General features: G+C 34.0%; 1 protein-coding gene across 2 annotated transcripts in view; it reads right to left on the reverse strand.

The window, feature by feature from the left end:
* Positions 1-2,718: 2,718 nt before the first annotated feature.
* LOC145252789 (kelch-like protein 9) overlaps positions 2,719-10,438 on the reverse strand; it is a 145,344-nt gene continuing 137,624 nt past the window's right edge. For both annotated transcript variants that reach the window (XM_080112735.1, XM_080112736.1), the window contains exon 5: positions 2,719-10,438. This exon is cut by the window's right edge and continues 6,477 nt beyond it. The gene's annotated coding sequence lies outside the window, so the exon portion shown is untranslated.

The following is a 10,438-nucleotide window of genomic DNA, read 5'->3' on the forward strand; positions in this document are numbered from 1 at the left end:
CTGTCTGGCTGTTTTTATGCAAAGTCTTCAGTGATTAGTTTGCTATTTGCTGAAGAATCCCAAACTTCCTTAATGAGTTATATTTATCCTCCTGCTCATGACGTCATATCCGACGCCACATCTGCTCCTTCCTTCGCATTCAGATTGCTTTCCTCGTTCTCTGAACTGCTGCTTCCATATCTCTGGGGTTTTCTTAAAAAGATAGCCCATTACTTATTCTATATAACATCACATTTCTTATGCAGCTATCATAGACCTTAACCTTGGTAATAATTGGGATGTCTCCAGCTGAGCTGACATGTCTTTTCACTATATATCAAACTCACTCACGATCCGGGTTTATCATCTACGTTACCTTCAAGAGGTTCGACGCTGTCTGTCTGTCTTTATGCTAAGTCTCCTGTGGTCACCATTGTGGAGATTGACTGTGTCCATTTGCTACTGTTTGACCTAAATTGATAATGAAGTAGATTTGTATATGCAGTTTTTGGATAGAAAGCAATACCGGCCAATGAAATAGGGGAAATCTCATAAAGGTTATTGAGATGGATAGTCAGTTGAATCACACTTGCTCACTATCCTGCTTTATCGTCTATATTTTCAATAAGAGATACAACACTGGCTGTCTTTATGCAAAGTCTTCAGTTATTACGTCATGGGGATTGACTGTTTAATTTGCCACTGTTTACGATCTTGTCTGATGTTTTTTTTTTTATGTTTTCTTAGTGTAACAGAGCGTGGACGCGCATATGGCGAATATATGCAAATATCGAGCCGTGTACAAAATGACGTCACGTTAAGGAAAAAGAAAGACCATAAAAAGAAGAGACGAGCAAGTAAAAGATGTGAGTGGGCGCCACAATTGTAACAAGAAGCCACACGTGGTAGGAGAATGAGGAAATGTATGGAGTTGAGTTATTACTTGTCTTCTGCTCCTTGTGACAGTCTGTTACAACGTGCAGGGATCCCGTGTGTAAACATGGCGAACATTACATTAAGGCACCTGATTTTCTTTTTGCTGTTCAGTTTTAGGTCTCCGCACGTGTTGATATACCCCTTGTTTCATTCAACGTCCATGAACCAACGAAGATGGTTTGCCCTTACTAGGACATCAAGTTTTGGGATGGTCAGTTTCTCAAGTAGAATGTCTGCCCTAATTTTTTGGATTTGGTTTTAGATTGCATTTTCACGTAATCATTACATTGTTATTTCTCTGGAGTTGGGCATGTGGAGTCTGCGTGGGAGCCCAACTCTCACTGCCATATATCACACTTTTTTATGCAGCTATCTTAGACCTTAACCCAGGTTATATAATGGAGAAATTTTTTTATTTTTTTTTATTTTTGCAAAGGAATCACCACTTATCCTCGAGTCGGCTTTGGGTCTTGATAAGGGTTAAAGATTGTACGGTGGTAAAAAGACAATATCATAGTAGTCATTAGAAGTGAAAATTTGGTAAATTGGATTACTTAAGGGGAACGGCTCATCAAGAACTTGTTTACATTGGACTTGAAGATGGCCATATTGTAGTTAGCTGGAAAGCAGGTAAACGAAAGAGTTCCACAGGTGTGCAGTTCTTAGAAAGAAACTTTGTTCATGGAATCTACGCTTAGGTTTAGGTACAGATAAAGAGTGGGGGAAATTATTGATACTGTTTACAGCTAAATGAGGGTTTCTCATGAATGTTTGGCAAGGGGACCATAGATTGGAGCTCAGACGAGCACTTGCCATGAAAATAACGATAAAACAGAGAGGGCTCGCAATGTCTCTTCTGTGAGAAAGGGGTTGCAGGGAAGAGAAAAGCCCCCCCCCCACTAAGCTATGAAGTCTCTTCTGAACTGTCAAGGCAGGATAAGTTCTTCCTATCAGCTCCTGCCCAGATGTGACAGCAATACTCCATCATTGGACGTACCTAGCTCTTATATAGGTAGAGAATTGGATCAGTAGGTAGATATCTAATGGATTGATAGAAGGATCCCATCATTTTTCCAGCGACCTTGGCAATGGATTTGATGTACATATTCCAGTTTAGATCAGGAGTAATAAATAAAATAAATAAAAAGATAAACCAATAAATGTATCCAAAACGTTTCGTTTTTATTTAGTTCAAAAGAAATAGACAAAAACATGAGATACGAGTCAAATGTTTGTTTGTTTTTTTTATTTATAAATATTGTTACGATAGCAACATACCTGGCCAGCAATTAAAATATTATACAAGGTGCTTTGTACATTAATGTTTTTACAAGGTCACAATAACCAATAGTTTATCAATATCTTGAGAACATTCAAACAAGAAAAAAAAAAAAATTTGATACTTTTTGATGTTTCTTGTGTTTCTGCTTCAGTATGTATGAAAAACCTTTTTGTTAGAAAGCAAAAAAACAAAAACAAATAAAGAAAAAAAAACTACAGAAACCAATGGAACAATCTATTATACAAGTTGTCCAAAAAGTCACTGAAGGGTTGAAAATCTTTGTCATTTTACCATTAATTATTTTTTTTTTCTCCCTATTTCAAATATTTTACGGATAATATTTTGGAAATAAATTATAGATAAGTATAGCATTGAACAACGAACGCAAGTTGTGAAATTGTTTTACCAAAATCAGGAAAAAATTCAGCTAAAAGTAAAAAACTACAAAACAAACACCCACAAATTATGTGTCTGAATTTTTTAAATGAGGATTGATTGTTCATATTATTTGGATTTTTGGGGGGGTTTCTGTTCCCATCTTGAGAGTTATTTTCACGTTTCAATGGTTGTAACAAAAGTCTTAAGATGTATTTTGTTTAACTTGTGGACTTTTCTGTCAAACTCAGAAATCAACTCAGGGAATCTGCACAAAATTTCGAGTTTATTTACCTTTTATTTAACCCAAGGTGGTAGCATAGTTTCGTTCTGTCAGCCATGACTGGATAAAAATCCCAAGTAATTACAAATGTATTGTTGAGTGCCACCCACACTGAGGATTGAACTTTCAACCTCCTGAAGAGTGTGACTTACAACTAAATTTCACCAAGTACCTTATCTGCTATGCCACTAGTCCTTATTTAGAACTTTTACCCAGTCATGGCTGACGGAATGAGAGCATACTACGCCAGTAGATTAAATAAGGAATGCTGTTGAAAATTCTGTGGAGATTCCCGAGTTTGACAGAAAAATTCACAAATTTGAAAAGATACACCTGAGAAGATCGGAGGTTACATCAACCGTAACGTTGTGAAAAAAACAAAAAAAAAAAACACTCAAGATGAGGACAGTAAGCCGAAGAATCCAAATAACAGATAAGGAATATCTAAAATTTAAAAGAAATTGTTCTTTTAGATGAATCTGATTTTCGACCATTTTTATTTTTATAGTGGGGTGAAACTGTCCTATTTTTTATTCCATCCAAATGTATCAAATAGGATTGCAAAATGCATTTGTTATGATTTCTGCTCTCATGACCTGAAAATAAATGTCATCTCTCTGTTGCAGATATTAACAGTGTGAGACTCTTAGAAAGCAACCTCCGTCATGGACCTGCATCAGAAGCAGAGATGTGTTATTTGAACAGGCAAAAATGTATTAAGAATGGTGATGACGAGGGCGAAAAATAAATTCTGAAGCACAAAAGGTCACTCGTTTTAGTGGTACCACGCCTGTCTTAGTAGCTCTTCCACTTTTTTTTTTTTTTTTTTTTTTAGTTTACTTTTGGAATAGCCATTGTACATACAAGCTGAAAGACCCGGATTTGCTCAGGATTGTATGAGCAATCCAATATTCTTTTGCTCCAGCCCAGAGCATTATAGTATATTTCCAATTATGTTTCCTTTTGAGATGAAGACTGATAATTTGTGTCATTTGGATTATTCAGACTATCGTTCTCACCTTGAGTGTTATTCTCACAAGATATATATATATATATATATATATATAATAGCAGTGGGTGTCCAGCGTTGCCCGGGTGTTTGGGGTGTATGCTGAGCAAAAAACAAAAACAAAAAAAAAAAAACGGTCATTTTTTAAAACTTTGACCCCTATTATGACCCCTTAACATTTATTGTTTTGGACTCAAATCAAGTTAATAAGTTAGATCCATGTCCAAGGAACCTATATCTAAAATTTCAAGTGTTTAGACCCTAAATTGTCGGAGGAGTTTGGTAGAGTTCTTAAGGGTCAAATCGTTGAAATTTGACCCCTTAACAGCCAAATTTCTGGCTGACACCAGTCACATCGATTTTCCCAAATCTCAGTACCCGGTATTTCAAATTTCGAGTCTATAGACTAAAAATTGACAGAGTTATTGCGTAGGGAAATGTACACACAGACAGACAGACACGTTCACTTTTATATATATATATATATATATATATATATACACACTAGCAGACTGTAAGATACGCTTAATCTTTTTGATATTTTAATTCATGCAGATTATGTATTTATTATTATAGAGAGTTTTATTATTATATAGATAAGGAAAAAAAATATCAAAATTATATTATGAAATAATTTGGAAATCTATTACATACAGGAGAGTTGAGTGTGTGTATTTGTGTGCGTATGTTCAACTAGAAGCGGATGGGCTGAGCAGATGAGAGAGGGAATCTGGATGGGGGAGAGAGAGAGAGAGAGAGAGAGAAAAAGAAAGAGAGAGGGGTTGGTTGGTTAGTTGTTTTTATTTTATGGCATATCAACCCATTTCAGGTTATTCAGTGATTTTGAAGAACAATTTTTTAATAGAGTATATTTGTTTTTATTTTTTGTTTTTTTTAAGTCGGTTTCTATTTAACCCATAGTTGGAACCCTAACAGGTACTACCACTCCGGGTCAGAGTGGACCTGGGAGCAATGGCAATTAAAGGGTGGCTCCACACTCCCCAAAGCCCGAAAGCTGGGGCTTCACCATCAGATATAGTTTAAGGTCATATCCAGGACCAGAGAGAGAGAGAGAGAGAGAGAGAGAGAGAGAGAGAGAGAGAGAGAGAGATATGGATATAGAGTAGTAAAGAAATAGAATTTTTATTTGAAACAAGCAGGCCGCCCGGCATTGCCCGGTCGTAAAATATGCTTAAAGATGATATTTTCATTAATGCAGATTTCGTATTTATTATTATATTATATTGGACCCAATATATAGCAATGATTTAAAAAGTTTTAAAAAAAACAAAAAAAAAAAACGTTTAGCTAACGATTTACTTTTTCCTTTGACATTAATGCCTAAGCTATGAAAACATATGTGCTACATGGCTAAAAATGAAAACATGAGACAATAGCTATTACGTTATGCATGCATATTTGTATACTTCACCTGGCAAATTCCATTTTTTAAAAATTTTTACACTGATTTTTCTCAGCTAAAACCCAAATATAAAGTTCCGCATGGCTTCAAATACCTTATATATCAAGTTTCATGCTTGTAGACCAAAAACTGACAAGAGTTTGGTAAGCAAAATGTTTTAAACAAATATATATACGCATACATAATTATATATATAGAAAGGGGTTTGTGTTTACTATAAGCTTTTTACGCAAATATTACACAAGTATAAATCATGTAGAATATCTGCATGAATATAATTACACGTAATAATTAACTAAAGATGATCATCCCATAAGAAAACCAAAAATAAAACAAACTAATAGATGAAATGAATGTTTAAAAGAATATGCAAATTAGCTAGATCTTTTGCAGATAAATGTAATTTCACGACCCATATATAACAAAGTTGTATTTTCTTTTGAAATAAATAGAAAAAAGGGTTTTTAATATGAATATCAATACACAAAAAAAAAAAAAAAAAAAAAAAAAATTTAGAGGAGTATAGATATGCTGCATTTTTGTTCTGAGCAACGCCTAGTCGCCCTTCTGGTATGAAATAAACCAACCCGACCCATGAAAATTCCACAATTGTATTCTTTATCTGTTGTATAGTGCTGATGTGCTTAAAAATATTCTTTGGTCCGCCGACAAAAGGAGGAGTGGACCTGTAAATTCACCCTTGTCCATTCGTCGCCTCAATAATTACGTCTTGGAATTTTTTGAAATTTTGCACAAACATTAAACATGATATGAGTAAAAAGTAACAGAACGGATTTTCCAGGAAAACTTCAGTTGCCCCCACTTTCAGGTTAAAATGGCCAAAATTGACGACTTTGTGCTTATTAAAAAAAAATTGATGCCTTGGATTTTTATAAAACTTTCTGAAAAGTTGTAACTAACTGATTTCTATATAATTTTGTTTGTTTATACTTTGCGATAGCTGTTGGGTGTGCCCCAGGGGCTCTTTTAGGGCTAATAAACACACTCCATTTTTGGGACTATTTTACCATATTTGTCCCAAATTTTGTGTGTATGTCTATTTAGCAGTTTTGCATGGTGCTGAACTCAAATTTAAATATGTTAAGGCCTTGGGGACTTTGGGGGCTAAATGGAGGGGGGGGGACGGAGCAAATGATGACCTTAGTCATTTCTTTTTTTGCATAATGAAGAACTCAAATTTACATATGTTAAGGCCTAAAACGGCACCATTTGTTCATTTTCACCAGAATTTGACATCCCCTGGGGATTTTTGGGCTAAATGGAAGGGGAGGAGGGCAAATGCTGAACTTAGTCATTTTTTTTCTGCCTCGTTCACTGTGCATTCATGGGGAACCATGCATGCTTCACTTGTTCTACTATATTAAGAGGGTCATTCGTAAAGTAATGCATCCTATTTTTTAATTTAAAAAAAAAAAAAAGTTGAAGAGCTACGAAGGCAGGAGTGGTACCATTAAAACGAGCAACTTTTTGTGCTCCAGAATTTATTTTTCTACATAGTCACCACCATTCTTAATGCACTTTTGCTAGCAATCAGGCAACGACTGTGCATGGGTTGCCGGATCGTGTTTTGTCACTCACATCTCTGTCGCCACTCTGAAATCGACAAACTCATCTCTTAACTGTGCTGACATCAGCTGCATCAGCTTTGTAAACGTTCAACAGGCGTCGGTGAATGTTGATCGGTTCAAATTTTTCTGCATGGAAAAATTCGATGATGCATCTCTGCTTCTGACACATGTCCATGACAGGGGTTGTTTTCTTGGAGTCTCACGCCATCAATATCTGCAACAGAGAAATAAAACTTCATGAATTCATAAGTTCAGTCATCATAACAAACCAATTTGCAATGCCTTCTGATCCATTTGGGCGGAATGAAAAATAGGAGACATTACTTTTGGACCACCTCTCATGTTATATTACCTTTGTTCAAAACAGAAACATTTATCTAAATTATTATTAGAAACCTAGGAAAGTTGAAAACGATATGGCTTGATTTTGTTTCTATCAGCCAAGCTCCAACCTCTGTCCCATCACCACAATGTTGCATCCCTGTGCCTATCTTACAAGTACTTTGATGAACCCATAGCATTTTTCCTTGGTGTACATACTCCCAACCAACCAGCAAGCAGCAAAATTCTAAAATATAGTAATGGTAGATTACAGGCCTATAATACATCCCTTTTAAAGGATTTCAAAAGAAGTGACCTTATCTGCGTGTGTGCGTGCAGAAAGGTCTCTACCAAGCTACTCTATCAATTTTTTGGTCGATACACGTGGAACTTGATATATGGGTTATTCGAACCCATGGAATAAATGCAATTCAGTTTTTAGCAAAAAAAAAAAAAAAAAAAAAAAAAAAAAAGCTACTAAGGAGTCAAAATTAAAAAATAAGGGGTCAAAATTTAAAAATGTAAACTTTATAGGCGTATGTTGAATTAATGTGTATCCTTCAAACATTAACAAATATACATTTATACGTTTAAGTAGTTTAATTTGTAAAGTTTTGATAGGCCTGTGGACTTAGTTTAGATGATATCAAATAATGCAGGAGAGTTAAATGTTTTGATTTCGATTCTAGCTGATGGCACCTAACTCATTTTTTTTTTTTTTTTTAATTTTTGAAATCACAACTATATATTGGGTACAATATAATAATCACTAAAGAATTTACTATAATAATAAATACGAAATCTGCATAAATTAAAATATCATATTTAAGCGTGTTTTACAACTAAGCAATACCGGGCAACCTGCTAGTAATTAAATAAAGAGTTCTTAAGTAGAACTAAACATCAACTAATCCATGCAGTTGTTAATATTTTACTTATGTATTAATGTAAATAAAAATGGTGAGATATTCGAAAACCCCATTCTTTGTTTAATAATATTCAAGTGGGAGAATAACATTTGATTTTTAATCCATTTAACTTCATGGTCTGTTTCGTATGCACAATCATGAATATATATATATATATATATATATGATTTTCAGAATGTGAGAGATTGTATATAATAAATTCCACAGCCAAACAACGTCGCAGCCCACAAGAGCCGGTTCTTTGACTGTCATGGCTCTTGTGGGCTGCGACGTTGTTTGGCTGTGGAATTTATTATATATATATATATGTATGTATATATATATATATATATAGTCTTTGAAGTTTTTAACCTTTAAAACTATACAAAAAAATATTTTTTATCATTCGTTAGAAAACCATCTAGTCAGTAAGTCATTTAATCACCTGCAATCACTGCATCAACTCGCTCTCGAACTTACTATAATACCAATAATTTATTTTTCAAGGGATCATCAGTTGTTTACCATGAAACACTGTTTCGGGGATTTAAAAACAAAACAGTATATTACATCATGGCTCCCCAGCAGTGTTGATCAAACACCACCACCCTTAATCTTATATATATATATATATATATATATATATGCATATCTTGATTTTTTTTTTTTTTGTTTTTTTTCATACACACAACTCTTCTGCAGAAACAATTGTTATGGACTAAGTTAATGTTTTCAGGTTGCAAAATTATAAACATTTAGCTCTGCTAATGGATTGAACACTATTTCTTTTTTACCACTTATACCTATCTAGCCGCACTGATGAGCTGTGATACAGCAAAACAGTACTGTAGGTGAATGACTAATATATATATATATATATACACACATACACATTCATTCATTCGCTGGCAATATATATATATATATATAAAATTATGTTATGAATGAGTAAATCTTTAACAAAGCAAAACTTATTAAGATAAAAAAAGCTCAACACTATTAAGAGGAGCAAACAAATATATTAAATAAAAGATGAGGAATAAAAGTTATAGATAACTATTATATCATCAGAACAATAAGGAAAAGCAAAAGGGAAAGGGAAAACTTCCTCATCTTTCATTTAATACACACACACACGCATTTGCAACATTCCAACTTCTAGTTGTTGAATACTCTCTGACTGTTTACTATGAATGCCTATCAAAATAGCATTTATAGATACTTAATTTCCTTACATTTGTGTGTTAATTGCCAGTGACCTAGAGGAATTATACGAGTTTACAAAGTCAAGGGTGGCTTTGTGACTGGGTTTGAATCTCCTGACTAGCAGTAATCATCACTTCCTACACTGATGATTGTGCAAGTATGAAACTCGTGTCTGTAGTTACAAAAGTAATTGTTAATATTTATTTAAAAATATTATAGTCATATATGTGCACACACAAATTATTTATATAATCAATTACATATTTTAGAGAGGTATCATGATTTCATTGCTTTGGGTAGAATTTTACTGTGTTGAAAAGACTCTTAAAATCCAATTCCACTCCTCGGTAATTAACAGAATGAAGACAGTTTGAAAAATAAAAAAATTAAATAAATAAATAAAAAGCTAAAAAAAACTTCTTTCTGTGAATTGTCGACCATTTGAAATTGGTTTTAAGGGCCTTTTCGAAAAGTCCACTTGTATCAATGAAACCATGGTATGTTTTTGGAATATGAAATGTATGGTTTTTAAATAATTCATATATTAGCTCTTGCATTCTCATGATCAAGTATTTTATTGATTTCTTTTCAAAATACCCCGATGAACCTTAAGTAAAACTCACATTATTTTCTTTTCATCAAAATGAAAGGTGGAAAAAGAAAGGAAAGATAAAAAGGAAAAAGAAAGTGGGGTGAAAAGGTGGGGAAGAAAGAAGGAAAAGGGGAAGAAAAAGAAAAGATAAAAAGGTGGGAACAAAAGGGAGAAAGAAAGAGGAAAAGGTAGGAAGAAAAGAAAGGGTGAAAACACAAGGATAAAAGAAAGGAGGAAAAACAGTAAAGAAAAGAAAAAGAGCAAAGGAGAAAATAGGATGAAAAAAGAAAGAAAAAACAATTTTACGAAATCTTAGCATATCTATAAAAGTAAAAATTTCTCTGTGTGTGTCTGTGTACCCACATCTGGGCAGGAGCTGCTAAAAACAGCCTATCCTGCTTTGACAGAGTACAAAATAGACTTTGTGGCTTAGTGGGGGATGCCCTTTTCTCTTCCCTGCAATCTCTCTCCCACAGAAGAGACATTGCGAGCCTGTCTTTGTTTTATTATTTCCATGGTAGGTGCTCGTTCGAGC

The sequence above is a fragment of the Euprymna scolopes genome, chromosome 29, assembly GCF_053919585.1.
Source record: "Euprymna scolopes isolate OS-2025 chromosome 29, ASM5391958v1, whole genome shotgun sequence".
Lineage (NCBI taxonomy): Eukaryota > Metazoa > Mollusca > Cephalopoda > Sepiida > Sepiolidae > Euprymna > Euprymna scolopes.